The 12,630-nt window shown below is 50.5% G+C and overlaps 1 protein-coding gene across 1 annotated transcript in view; it reads left to right on the top strand.

The window, feature by feature from the left end:
• LOC119100033 (endoplasmic reticulum-Golgi intermediate compartment protein 2) overlaps window positions 1-12,630 on the top strand; it is a 92,715-nt gene that overhangs the window by 44,342 nt on the left and 35,743 nt on the right. The gene's annotated exons all lie outside the window — the stretch shown is intronic.

The raw sequence follows: 12,630 nt of genomic DNA, 5'->3' as shown, positions 1-12,630 counted from the left end.
ATTGACTCACTTTCGCGTTTTGAAGTACTTTTCATGCGTGCATTTACGGCCGGTTGTGGTGCTCGTGCTCCCGAAGTGCGGCGTCAGTGTTTTTGCGCAGTATTGTATTTTAGCTCGGCGCGCCCGGAGAGATAGGGCAACAGTGAGAGAGAGAGCGAGAGCGTCGCGATTTTCGCGCGTGTGTGCCGCCTCAGCCGCCAGCGCGCCGTCTCACAAAGGCGCGCTTGTGGGCGGCGCCGCTCGCCAACCGCGCCACCGCGGCGTTTCTAGTCACGAGAGGCGGTGTCGCGTGGGGCGCTCGGGATATCCAATACAGTGCCGAGACACGTCGGGCGACTTTCGCGGCGCGCTGGTGGCGCCGGCGGCCGGGCAGGGCGGGCCGCTGACCTGCCCCTGCCCCCGCCCCCCGCCCCGAGGGCAGCATGGGTCACGCCCACCGGCCAGCGCCCCGCGGAGACCGACTGATCACAGCCGCTCTCTCGGTCGCCTGCTAAGTGGTACACGGACACCAGCGGTCCCGAACATTTTCAGTCACAGCGCACGCAAACCGGCATAACGTCTGGTCTGTGTCACACGGTCTGGCTTTCAGGGCATTTGCCGAATGATACATGTTGCATATATATATATTATATATTATATATATATATACATATATATATATATATATAATATATATATATATATATAATATATATATTATATATATACATAATATATATGCAACATGTGCTGTCATCACAACTAGAACAATGCGTCAAAAAGCTCGTCAATGTTGAGTCAGAAGTCAATTTTACACACACACGCACGCACGCACGCACGCACGCACGCACGCACGCACGCACGCATATATATAAATGTATATATATATATATATATATATATATATATATATATATATATAGTATAGTTCCTTTCTCTTCTTCTTTGGTTCTAGTTTCCGGGCTTTTGACTTGGCATTGTCGTTTAGGTTAAAAATGGGTTCGCACAAATTACTCATATTCGTTGCTCTTTACATCCTAACGTTTCGTGATCCCCTCTCATTGTCGGAGAAGACTGAATGACACAAGAAATGAGTTTTGAGTTTTAAAGGACAACAGTTGTGCGCTTTCATTGGAAAACAATCTTTTGGTACGGAGAACACAAATGAACCGTGGCTATTTGAAGTAGGACTTCCATAAGTAATTGAAGTATGAAGTATCCTATTTTCACTTTGATGCGTATAAAATACACTCATAATGGGAACACTACAAAGACACGATGAGAACAATCACCACAATCACATCAATAGTGCTCACCGCCCACCACGTATAGTTCAAGGGTTGTACAATAATTTGTTGAGCGCTGGAGTGAGTTCGTTAATGAATATACATCCCCAAATTTGAAGGCGTCTTCTGTCATTGCAAATTAAGTATATATATAGTATATATATATATATATATATTATATAAACTATGTCATCACCGATTGAAGTATCGGCTGTTGATCAAACTCAAAGGCGTATTGACGATTCGTGCCAGTCATGGAAAGGATCATGAAGATGATGTTTGGGGGTCTACGGACAAGTCGCCTACTGAGACCATTTCGCGGTCCGTCTGGCCATCGGACACGAGAGCTGCAGCCGGCCCCAACATGCAAGCAGTTGGCATTACCACTCATCAACATACCTGGGGTCCCTGGATGCACCGATGTACAACACTTGGGTGTGTCGGCGGTGGGCTCGTGTTCAAGAGAAAGTAAACCACCTTAACCCGGTCGTTCTGTCTGCGGGTACCTGCCGGCCGACATTCAGTACGTCACGTCTAGCGGGTGCAACGCCAGGCATCAGTCCGTCGTTGTCTCCGGTTCACATCTCGGAGACCAACTGCATGAGAACGTGGCGGCGCACGTGCCCCGGCGTCGTGGGTGCGGGGTGCGCAACAGCCTTGGCTGACAGCACACTTACGGCCTAATTCGCCTATGCAGACCTTTGATGGCTAGCGAAGCCGTAGACCGAACGCATCGTACGAAGTACTGGACGACTTGCGAACTGGGTGTGCTAGCCATGTCCGATAGTAGTGGCATCTTTTGTGAGTTAAGTATTTTTCCAGTCATTGATTGCAGCTGCTTGTAATTACCACCAGGACAGTTCTCTGCAGGGCGGAAATCTGCGTTTCAAAGGTGTCTGTCTTCCGTGAAGGCTTTTACAAAATGGTTGCAGTAAATGCATGTGGCTGCACCTTTTCGTTTTTGATCCGACGTGGCGGCACCTGATGAAGGATGATTTTACAGCAAAAAAGGTCCATATCATGAATGCCTTTTTGTCGATCACTAAGTGGCGATTGCAGAATAATGACACCTAAAAAATCGCCGCGCCAAAAACAATCGCTTAGCACGCGCTCGGGTGGACGGTCAAATTAAACCCCAAAAGGTTATCCGGAATTATTTACGAATGACGCGGCTAAAACTTGCAAAGCCGTAGAAAATTAATCAGTAGAAATGTCCCTCGCCAGATCGTTTGATCTAAACATAGATTAACATTGTAAGGTCTCTGACCGATGGCAGGTCAAAGTTAGGCCGTGGCTGTCAGTGAACGACATTTCTAGGGAATTGTGCAATGTAATGCAACAACCGAGTACTAGGCGAAGCCATAAATATCTGAGAGTTAATTAGGCAATAAAGCAACTGCACTTAGAATTACAACCAATTCCATTGACGTAGGGTCAGGTATGAAGGCCAGGACCGAAATCAAAAAATTCCTCCTTTTTACTCTTGGCTTATGGGGTAGTTTCTGTTACTAATTTCAAATTTATTGATGACAGGGACCGCAACAGACATGTCCCGTAAACTTCTTAAAAGCCAGAATAGGTCACTGATCTAAAATTACCCGGGTCAACTTGTTTTTAGGAACACACCGTCTGGAGTAATCGCTGACGTATATTCGAATAGTAAAATAGGAGCAACCTCGTAGGCGTCAGATCCACCTTGACATTTTAAGATTAAACAAGGTCACTGGCCTTAGTAGAACACCACTGACCTTTTGCTTAGAACTGGCATCTAGCTTCACGGTGGTTGCATGAGGAGGTCTGGGGCATTGGAGACATCAATCGTGAGTTTGACTTTGTTTAATCTTCTTTGGGCTCAAGGTCATGACCTAGGCACATGGAATTTCAACACAAGGGAGTTCACATGCAGGCCAACCAACCCTGTGAATTTGGGTTCTCTTATTTCTTTGGGAGATCTCAGGGGAAGGGGTCAAACTGACCCACCACCCGAGCAAAATGTATTTAGCCGACCGCCCGGGTGCGTGTTCAACGACAAACTTCACAGAGGTAAGAGGAACAAGTCGACCTGCCCAAATGACGGAAGGTCAGACAGCGAACCGCAAAATGGCGGCGTGCAAAAAAAGGCATGCATGCCGAATTGGCGCCCGGCTGAATTGCGAACTGCAAAATGTCCAAAATGTCGGGCTGCTTAGGGGTCATGTTTTAATACACAACCACATGGGATGGCTGTCACGTGGCAAAATGATTGTTTACTGGCTGACTGGCTCAGCAAATTCGAGTCGCACAGTGTGTGTTGAAGCTGAGCTTTTGGACTTCATGTACGCGATGCCCGACCGAATATTCGAATTCGGTGAACATCTCAGTGCCCGAATTGGCGTTCAGGATGGGATTTGAGCGAGGCAAGTAGAGAGATGGGTAATGAGACACAGGTAAGTTTCGATGATCTTTGATTGATCGATCTTCAATTTAAACTGTTATCCAGCTTCCATCACATAATAAGCAACGACTAACCTTGACAGGTAGCTGATATTAAAAGCGGTTCTGTTGTGCGATTCTTACATTTTGGGCTTTTTACTCGAACCTCTTAGATGGGAGCATAGCGACATGTACGTACATTACATGAACGTACATCGCGACAGTATGTACGTACATGTACATCACGACATATGTACGTCCCTATATCCATTTCCCAAGCATAAATGCATTCACGGCTCGGTGACGGTGTCAGCTGGTCACGCGAAATTTGGCATACGACTAGGCCAGCAGGAGTGGATTATTGCGATCAGTTTCTGATCTGATCCGACTGGCGGGACGCCTTCGGCTCCTGCAAGCGTCTCCATTCAGTTCAACACCGGAAACGCGAGATTTACAACAACAAAAAAAAACGCGTGGCAAAATGGGACATAATGGCTCCGCCTGGGAAGCGCATTGGACTCCTACGTCGACGCAGAGGTCGAATATACCACTGAAAACATGTGTGTATCATTAAATGTAACATGCGGTCACAATAGGTCATGCAAGGTCATATGAGCTTATCCAAGGTCAATGAGTTTTGTTGCCAATAGCGGAGAGGCTAAGTGAACGAGTGCGACGCGTTTGACCACCTCCTTATCGTGTTTGTGAGGCTAATGACTTCTAAGTTCATGCACTAACGTACCTGTTCTCAGTTTGTTACAGAATACATCGCCAAGCATCGAAGGGACTATGTATAATGCTAAACAACAGCTATACGATCTTGAGTGCCTCTAGATGTCAAATACACTGTTTCTGACCACAAAAAGTATGAAAATGGTCACATAGACCCGGCTAGCACTTTCAAAATTTTGCATTTGGATGGGTTGTAAATTTGACCTAAGTTGATCCTCAGATGACCTTTAGGTAACTCTAAAATGGTATTTTGGTGTCTGGAATACTTTACCACAGCTGAACCCAATAAGATGGTCATATAGTCAGAAGCGCATTGTTAAGAAAAATATCGTTCTTGTCGTCTCCTGGTAGATCAATTTTGAACGGTGACCTGATGTGGCCTGAGCCATGTGGGAGAACATAAATGGCCGGAATGGAGTTCCCACAGTCTACGTCTATTTCCGTGGTCTCAATATCCGTCTTCACGCGTTAACATAGGTTTTAGCAACATCTATCGGAACAACCGTTTTTAACCTTTCGTGCCTTCTGGCGGCCTCACATTTAACCTAAGGTCAAACATTTGGGCTGCATTCTTCATGATTTGACGAAACTTTCAAACCAACAACTTTGTTTTTCTCATACGGTGTCTCGAAGTTGGAGATCCCAGGTGGGGAAGTCAACTCCCCTCTCCCCTGGCCAGGGCGCGGGGGAGCGTTCTCAGTTGTCTCTCTCTCAGTCTCAGTTCTCGGTTGTCTCAGACCCCGGCCGGGCGCGGGTTAACTGCCCGGAACACTGTGTGCCTACATACCAACCCACAAGACAATGACGACTGTCTGATGAATCGTCCATCCGTAATCATGCACTCCGTCGCCATCACTTTACAGAATGCAGACTATATTCTGTGATTTCATGCAGTTTGGACAGAGGGAAATGTTGTTCTGCATTGGCAAAACAGCACATAATACTAAACCTAGCTACGGCTTTGGGATCGTCTTAAATTGATGTGCTCGTTTTGTCTTTCCGTTTCCTTAGTTGAAAGCCGCTGACTTCGGCTTCGGCTTCGCGGGTAAAAAGTTCCGAGTCAATGGCCTCAAAGCCGGCACTATCTTTTAACATAGCGGAAGCCACTGACGTCGGCTTCGGTTTCACAGGCGCATTGCAAACTTACTTGTCATCGGCTTTGGCTCTAGCCTCAGCTTCCTGCCATTTTCTGGGCTTCCAGTTTGGCTTTGGAGACAGAGGCCTTGCTCCGTCAATAGTGTGCAAACACGGTTATGCATGACATCATTTAAGCTGCTTTCAGAACAAGCCTCTGGTCGTGCGAGCTCCCGCCTCAATGCCCTTTTTAGTCCCCGGAGCACGTGATACCATGCAGCAGGGCGGAATCTCTACCACCGAGCTGCCGGAGTGCGGGTCTGGGCGTGCGTAACACACGGGAGTGAATCGATGCATGAACGGGGTGCATGATCGCGACGGTGCTGAAATGCAGCACACATACGTGACTTTCAGCCAACGACGTATTTGACTTACTTATGCATAATGGCATAATGGTTACAGACTTCCATAATGATGGGACAGCATATGGACAGGCATATGGGCAGGCAATGATGGGCAGGCATAATGAACGTTACAAACTTCCTTACTCTGTATGGGCATATTCGAAACTCTAAATGCTTCTTAAACTTAAATGTGAAACGTCAAACACCATGGGCATCCCTTCGCTAAGACGGAGTCATCCAGTCATTATGAGGCCATAGGGAGCCCTTTTATTCTTAAGGATGTCTTTGTTGCCCTTGCGACATTTTCAGACGTCTGGGACACCTTTTGAGTATACCGAGATGCTTCCCTAGCACAGGGAGCGCCATTCTATTTTAAGGCGTCCTGGCGGAATGGGCAATTGCCAGAGCTTACGAGGATTTATCTGGAGTTTTGCCCGTCCACTTAAACGTTAGGAAACTTTCGGACCCACGAACACCCGTTGAGCCCCTAGGCTCACTCTTTTAGACTTTCGGGACGCCTTTTTGATCCTTAATACGTGCTCGTGTAAGGTCAGTTTGACGCCCGAGGGTTTTTCGGGAATTGTGTCCAAACAAGCACGGCGTAGCCCGCCAAATTCTGCCTTGGTGGAGACAATTGAATAGCAGATCGTTTGATATCAAAAGTTTTGATGTACCTTGCAAGGTTGCTGACCTACGGCAGGTCAAAGTCAAACCATGGATTCGGCGAAGTCAATTTCTAGGGAATCGTTCAATCTAATGCGACAACGGGGTGTTAGGCGACGCCATACATCTCCGAGATGCTTTCTTAGGCAATTAAATAATTAAGTGAAAGTATTCTACTGACCTGGATCAGGTATGAAGGGTCAGAACAAGGTTAAAACCAACCTGCTTTATTACTCTAGAGCTTTGAATATAGGGTTGTTTCTGGTGCTCATTTCGAATTTAGTGATGACCGGAGCCGCATTCTATATCTTCCATGGGGATATCACTTTTTTAAGGTAAGAAACCGGTCACTGGCTTAAAATGACCCGGGTAAGCGTTCTGTTTTTAGGAACATACTGCCTAGCACAATCTTTGTAGCTTATTCAAACGCAAAACTGAAAGCGGTCTGATATGATTTTGGTCACTACGATCTTCAAAAGATCAAACAATGTCACTGACCTTAAATGAGCATGTGACCTTTTGCTTAGAACAGGTATCTAGGCTCTGGGGACATTTTGGAGACCAGCCTGGGGTTTGATTTTGTTTGACCTTATTTGGCCTGGAGGTCATGACCTAGAAACCTCAAACTTTGACCGTGGCCGGACCTAACTGTGATGAAGTAAATTGTGACTAGGTAAGACTTGGATCTAAGCGAGTTCACGTACAGGCCAAACCACCCTGTGAATTTGGTGTCTCTAGCTCCCTTAGTTCCTGAGATCTCAGCGGGTCAAACTGACCCCGACCCGAGCGAAGGGTATCCAACCGGCCACCCAGGCGACGGGTATACCGGCCAGAAGCATCCAGCCACCCGGGCGAAGGGTATGCCCGGCTGAGGCATCCGGCCACCCGGGCGAAGGGTATGCCGTACTGAGGCATCCGGCCCCCCGGGCGAAGGGTATACCGGCCTGAGGCATCCGGCCCCCCGGGCGCGTGCTAAGGCGTCCCTCTCGCCATTAGAGCACAGAACTCTAACGGGCAACTCTCCGTGGGCTCATACACCCTTTAGACAACTCTTCGTGGGTTCAGACACTCTTTAGACGGCTCTCCTTGGGTTCAGACACGTGTTCTACAAGCGCTCTTAATACTCTTGGAGCATGTTTTCGTACGCAAGCGGCACCCTGTGGGCCGTTGGGAGTGCCTCTCCAGGCTTTGAGGTATCCGGACTTTTAAGGGCGTTAGTTACGCCCTCGAAGCCTATTCTCAGATCAAAGGGACATCTTTTTAACCCTCAGAGGTGCTCCGCATGTTTCGAATTGCCTTTTTCCATGCGTTTTTATACTTCGGGACACATCATCTGCCCACTGGCGACCCATTTGGGCACTCCGGCACGTCCCATCAATGCTTGGGACACATTTTACTGAAAAGGCTCTTGGACCTAGGCCATATACATGATTTGGATGTCAGTGGCGGACTGTGAGCCCTCGAGCGCCCCGTCCCCCATGGTTTAAGGCACCCTTTCATTGTTTCGGATGTTATGGTCCTCCTTGCCCCCCGGACGTATCTTCAAACTTCAGCGTCGCGCTTCGTATTGACATCAATGACCCAGGCGTCCGATGGAAGAGCTCGGCGAACGCACCAATTCACATGGGAAAACCGAGATATTGAGTAAGCATTTGAGAATAACGGTGTCGCGGTCCGGAGCGGACACGTGACGCCACGTAGATGTACGTCCGTGTCAGTACTACGCACGTACAAAGCTCAGTTTTGACTGAAAAGGTCAACACTCACCCGTAAGCAGCCACGAAAACGGATATAGCGGGGTCGAATCTGGACCCAAGGATCGACCAACCGGGGGCATGCCAGGACGGGGCGAAAAAGGTCTCAGTGGGAAAATGGCGGGACATCGTACTGACACGGATGTGCACCACTGCGTGCAGCAGGTAACGTGCAATCAAGCGCGTGCCATATCCCATACCACCCGTGTCCAGTACTGCTCATCTCACGCGCACAGTCGCTGTCTCGTAGTGGACCGTGCAGGATGGTCTGCGTGCTGCTCAGCCCCATGGCGTCTTCCCATACTGTCCGGCTGACGCCGTTGGCCCTTCGCGAGCCACCGTGCTTGGTTTGCCGCCGGCCTCGCCCAGATAGTCACCCACCCGGTCGTCGGCGGCGCAGTCAGGTCCGGTCAGGTACGGTTGGTCCGGTTCGGTCCGGTCCGGTCCGGTCCGGTCCGACCGCTCCGCCTCGTTCCGTTCCTTTCCGATCCGTTCCGGTCCGGCGAGGTCCGCCGGTCCGCCGGTCCGGGTGCCAGCCGGCGGGCGAAACCTGCACGCCCGGACGCGATAACGTGCCGCGGTAGACGACCTACCCAGATGGGTTGTCTCGGCGGTGAGCGATGACGGCAAGCCTTCTGTGAGGCGGCCAGCTGCGGCGCGGAGCCGCGTGGGCTCCCGCCCGGCCGGCCTGCAGGCAGCGCCGCTCCGAGCCGACCTGCTTCACAGGGAACGGCCGCTCGGTCCGACGCGCACCTGGTGACGAGCCAAACCCATTGTGGGATGATATTCCGTTTTACTTGATGGTCGATGCGCGGCGTGTTCAGCCGGTCTCGTCACGCCCATTGTCTGTGTCGTTCGATAGCGCGTGGTCGCGTAGTAATACCCCTGGTTGCCTCTGCTTTGGAAAGGTATTTCGTCTTCGCTGCTCTTGATGACATGGTTCTGGAACCGATGTCATAGCACAAACAAATGCAATTTGTTTTTGCAATTTGGCAATTTTATTGGCAGTTCCGAAATAAAATTATTTCAGTCACCGAGCCCTCTCTCCCAAAAATGGCGCCACGAAGTTTCTGTGACGTGCCAACTAACCAAACACACGCGAGGTATCTAGTTGAATGATACCAGCTCAACATCCGTACTAATATCACCGTTTGGCGTTGTGTGGTGTTATGTGACGTTTGGTTGCTTACATAATAACCCTTTCTAGCAAGAGAAAACATCGTATTTGTTCAGCCACACTTGCGTCGGCATGCGAACAAAACCACAAATATTTTCTCCTCATTTCACAGTGTTGAGCGACAGTCGTTCAATTTTACGGGCGTGCTTCCGGAGGAAAGTTGTCATCCACGCTTCAGAGAGGGCAGCAGTGGCGTGCTGTCTCACACCAGCAGCGGCGGCGGCAGCAGCAGCAGCAGCAGCAGCAGCAGCACCAGCAGCAGCAGCAGCAGCAGCAGCAGCAGCAGCAGCAGCAGCAGCAGCAGCAGCAGCAGCAGCAGCAGCAGCAGCAGCAGCAGCAGCAGCAGCAGCAGCAGCAGCAGCAGCACCAGCAGCAGCAGCAGCAGCACCACCACCACCACCACCACCACCAGTAGACCTGTCGTCCCGCAAACGGTCCGGGCAGTGCACGTCACAGCGAACAGGCTCGGGCAGTGCATGTTACAGTGACAGGTTCGAGGCAGTGTATGTCACAGCGGCAGGTCTAGGGCAGTACATGCCACTGCATATCACCGCGACAGGTTTAGGGCAGTGCATATCACAGCAACAGGTCCGGGCAGTGCATATCACAGCGACAGGTCCGGGCAGTGCATGTCACAGCCACAGGTCCGGGCAGTGCATGTCACAGCGACAGGTCCGGACAGTGCATGTCAGAGCGACAGGTCCGGGGCAGTACATGCCGCGCCAGGTGCGCCGGGTGCGCCGCTAACCCAGATGACGCTGCTGGAAACGGACTGGCGTCAAGGCCTCTCGGGATGGCGGCTCCACAGACGGGAGGTGCGGCGGCTTCATGACGGGGGATGCGGCAGGTCCACGGCCGGGAGGTGCGGCGGCTTCATGACGGGGGATGCGGCGGCTCCACGGCCGGGAGGTGCGGCGGCTCTACGGCCGGGAGGTGCGGCGGCTCCACAGACGGGAGATGCGGCGGCTTCATGACGGGGGATGCGGCGGCTCCACGGCCGGGGTGTACGGCGGCTCCACGGCCGGGATGTACGGTCGCTCCACGGCCGGGAAGTGCGGCGGCTCCACAGACGGGGGGTGCGGCGGCTTCATGACGGGGGATCTGGCGGCTCCACGGCCGGGATGTACGGCAGCTCCACAGACGGGAGGCGTAGCGGCTCCACGGCCGGGAGTCGGATGGATTCAGACGTCCCCACAAGACACGCGGACAGCGGGGCCGTCAGACGGGCACGTGCCCCGTCACCGGGCCGGACGTCCTCCTCTGACGCAGCGGCTGTGCTCGAGCTGCGGCGTGGCCAGCCCTAGACGACCGCGGCGCTGTACCAGATCTGGTCCATCGTCGTCCAAAGGACCGGACCGATCGACATACCACTCCAAACTAATTTTTGAGGCATCCGATATACGGAGACTGGATGCGTGTAGTACGTGAAATATTGTTTGCAAACGACCACTATATGTGGATTCCCAATGCACATCGGATTGGTTGAAAAACCCGCCAATAAATGGCAGTCAACATGATCGTGGCCGGGCAGGGTGACTATTATAATACTTTGATGACCTGTTCAACATAACTTACCCAAATGTTTATTTTAGATACGTCTGTTGCCACGATGGGATATGACAGGACAATGATTATTGTCATTTTTGGTCCAAACGCCAGTGCCCCAAAAACATAATTTTGATGACACAGTCTTGCTCCGCGCAGGAAGCAGGCCGAAGAGACACATTTGTTCGGCAATAACCGCACAGAGGTGAAACGAGGGCGTTGATATAGTACGGACGCTGCTGGTGATACGCAGGCGGGTGAAAGTATTCACTCTATGTCACACCTTTCTGGCTTGCGGACGTGACGTGACTCCCTGGGCACGTATCACGTGACTCGTCACCCCCTCTGCTCACAATGATACGGCCATTGCTAGCCGGTGAGATCTTCGAAAGTGTCGCTGAAAGATGCTCGTCAAGCATAACATAAAATGGCTGATACTCCTACCAATAGTGTTACCAAGTGTCATGCACCGGCTAGCCACCAAAGCTAGCGTTATTTTCTCTCAAGTACATAGGTGCAGTAGTAATACGTAGGACATATAGATACATAAGTATGCAAGTATATTCCTATCTTTCTCGCTCCTTTTTCGAATGCAGCCTAAGCTTAAGAACATTTGAACTGAGCAGCTTCCTATTCGCTTTGAGTGGTCTGGACCATAACTGCAGTAATTCGTTCGCGGCAGACTGGCTGATAACGCGCCTGCAAGGAGACGCTTTAATTGTTTTGATCATCTGACGCACGGTAGCAGGCCACTAGCATCGCAGTGAGCACGCATTCTGGAATGTCCTTGAAAAGAAGAGTATCATCAGGAAAGATAATCAATGGCTCAGCACGACACTGCACCGTTGCGCATTCCCAAAGAACACCAGACTGCGGCTAGCAACCAAAAACTGATAAAAATTACATGATAAGTTTTTTGCGTATGGAGCGGCCAGTCCCCTAAGTTTGTGGACCTGAGGCTAACGTTGTGTCACATTCGAGGACATAAACCCTGCCGTGCGCGCTTTGTCGTGTGGAAGGATAACATACGGGGAGGGGGCAGGGGCTGATTTTGCCCTCCCCTACGACCTGATTTCTTAAGAACCACTGGTCCGAATTTGCCGTATCTTACTATGTGCGCATGTTCTCAAAGGCAAATCAGGAAGTGCGTTTTAGGCAGCAGCAATAAACAAATTTGGGTTTTTTATTGCCACATGTGCGCATAATGCACGATTATCAGTTGGTGCAAACGTTTGCATCATAGGTGTACCCATGACATTAAACGGGGGGAGAGACCCAGTGATCATCACATAAAGTAAACATACCATATCACATACGTGGGGACGTACTGGAAGCGTAACTGAAGCTAGCCCACAAAAAAACAGGCTGGCTATTTTTGGAATGTCTGGTATGTGCTGCCATTCTTCCCGACTGCTTGAGCTGCTGAGCTCATGACTATGCACATTCTTTTTCGTAGTCACTTTGTCGACTATGACGCACATGTTTATTGTAATGTTTTTTTGTGTACCTAAGCATGGCAATAAACGTAACCACTGTAGACAGCCTGCAGTATATACGGGTCGTAGTCCGCGCGCCTGTTGTTTGTTGGTCGCCGAACACGGCTG

Source organism: Pollicipes pollicipes, unplaced genomic scaffold, assembly GCF_011947565.3.
Source record: "Pollicipes pollicipes isolate AB1234 unplaced genomic scaffold, Ppol_2.1 Scaffold_2555;HRSCAF=2994_pilon_pilon_pilon, whole genome shotgun sequence".
Classification (NCBI taxonomy): Eukaryota; Metazoa; Arthropoda; class Thecostraca; order Pollicipedomorpha; family Pollicipedidae; genus Pollicipes; species Pollicipes pollicipes.
Note: the sequence above shows the minus strand (reverse complement) of the source record. Positions and strands in the feature narration are given on the sequence as shown.